The sequence below is a fragment of the Petaurus breviceps genome, unplaced genomic scaffold (genome assembly GCF_028583685.1).
Source record: "Petaurus breviceps papuanus isolate PSGF00001 unplaced genomic scaffold, PetGlider_PUasm1.0 90195, whole genome shotgun sequence".
Lineage (NCBI taxonomy): Eukaryota > Metazoa > Chordata > Mammalia > Diprotodontia > Petauridae > Petaurus > Petaurus breviceps.
In genome coordinates this window covers 545,083-547,499 of record NW_027187192.1, presented here as the reverse complement: position 1 = coordinate 547,499, position 2,417 = coordinate 545,083, and positions in this window count along the sequence as shown.

Here is a 2,417-nt window from a genome sequence, read left to right as displayed (position 1 = left end):
GGAGGATATCTGTGGACACCAGGTTGAGAGACTCTGCTTTAGAGAATGAGAGAATTGCTTCCTTGTGGGACGTTCCAGTCTATTTATCCCTTTACCTACATAATCCACTTGAGGACTCCATCTTATCCAAAATTGGCATGGTCTCAGTGTCCTTGAATAGTAGGCTCTTAATAACTGAGTCACATTCCAAGAGTACTTTTAGATTTGTGAAATATTTTCCTCATCCCACCAGTGAAGAAGATAAAATATTATCTCTTTTTCCACAACCTCTTCTCTCTTCGGTGCCCCTAAAATATCCTTATCCCTAAGGGCACCCCCTCCTACTGTATAATGCTGCAAACTTTTCAAAGTATTTTTTTGTGCTTTTTGGAGGGGGAGGAAGGGCAGTTGGAGTTAAATGACTTGCCCAAGGTCGCACAGCCATGTCAAGTGTCTGAGGCCAAATTTGAACTCAGGTCCTCCTGACTCCAGGGCTGGCGTTCTACCTCCTCAAAGTACTTTCTTTGCAAGTACTTTACAAACACAGATTATCCCAAAAGTCTTAGGGAAGTTCTCACTTTTAAAAACCAAGCTATTGCACTAAGACTTTTAGGACACCCTGTATAATCTCATTGGGTTCTCAGGAAAACCACAGGAGGGAGGTACGATTATCCTCATTTTACAAATGAGGAAACTGAATAAGTTCACTATAAATATAAGCAAAGTTATAACTTTAAATATAAATAAGTTACTTGCCCAGTGACACACAGCTATTAAATGTCTGTGACCAGATTCGATCTTAGGCCCACTGGGGTATCTCATCCACTCCCAGGAGTAGAATCATTATCTCTACCCAGCCGACATCCAGGATCTATGCGTCCAGCTCGTCTCTCCTCACCTCCAGGGCAGCATTGTCACCCTCTGCCCGGATGTCTCTTTAGCATCTGACACTTGTTGTGATTCATTTTTCAGTCTTGTCTGACTCTTTGTGACTCCATTGGAGGTTTTCTTGGCAAAGATGCTGCAGTGGTTCCTGCCATTTCTTTCTCTGGTTCATTTTACAGATGAGGGAAACAGGGTTGAGTGACTTGCCTAAGGCCACAGAGCTAGGAATGTCTAAAGCTAGACAGGAACTCAAAAAGACTCATCTTCCTGACTCCAGGCCTGGGCTCTGTCCACTACGCCAAATAGCTGCCCTATGTCCAAAACAGAACTCACTCCATTGTCTCTCCCCAAAACCTCTTCTCCTCCATTTCCATCAAGGGTGCCACCATCCACTCTAGCACCTGTGATCACCATCTGTCATCCTCAACTTTTTCCTGTCCCTCGCTTTGTCCTTCTTTACCTTTTTTTCTCCATCACCTTTCTCTCCACTTCTAAAGCCTTAGCTTGGCATTCCTGCCTAGAATACTGTAATTAAATTGCATGCTCTCCCCTATGCAGTTCCTCCTCCACCATCATCACCATGCCAAAATCATCTTCCTAAAGCATTCACCTGACTATCATTTCTCTGCTCAAGGACTTTCAATGGCTCCCTGTTGGATATAGGACAAAATACTAACTTCTCAAGTCATACATTTAAAGCCCTGCATAATCTAAGTCTAGTTTACCTTTTTGGGCTCACTGCACTTTCCTCCCCTTGACATAGCTTCTATTCCAGCCAAACTGACCAGCTTATTGTTCCTCAAACTCAGCATTCCACCCCTCCTTGCCTTTTTCCAGGCTTGCCTTTCTGTTTTGGAAGTATTCCCTCCTCAGCCTGCCTCTTAGAATTCCTAGCTTCCAACTAGGCTTGGCTCAGGCACGAGTACTGCAGTAAGCCTATCCTGAGCCCCAGCTGTTAGGGCTCTCTCCCTCCTCAAAGTAGCTTCTATTTCCTTACCTAGCTTCCAGCTGAACATAAGCTCCTTACAGGAGCACCCACTGCCTGTTTTGCCCTTATATCCCCCTAGCACCAGGGTCAGTGCCTCAGATATAGGTGTTTAAGAGCTGCTTCTTGAGTTGAACAACATGCTTACTGGACTCAATGTTTTAAGACAAGATCTCTTCATGAAGCTTAGAGTCCAGTTCAAGGATGGGGAACCTGTGGTCCTCTATGTCCTCAAGTGCAGCCCTCTGACTGAATACAGACTTCACAGAACAAATCCCCTTAATAAAAGGATTTGTTCTAGAAAACTTGGACTCAGTCAAATGGCTGAACCCAAAGACCTAGGAGGCCACATGTGGTCGCCACCCCTGGTCTAGTACAAGGTCATTTGACTTGGGCCCCTACCTGCTAGACTGACCCAGCTCCCTGAAAACCAATGGAGCCTCTTGCTGCTGTGACTAGATCCTACCCACCATACATTCACCATACCATTGTCAGCCCCTTGAACCTTGCCCCCTCCACACCCACCCACCATCCCAAAACAGAGAGAAATGCTTCCCAGATATGTCTG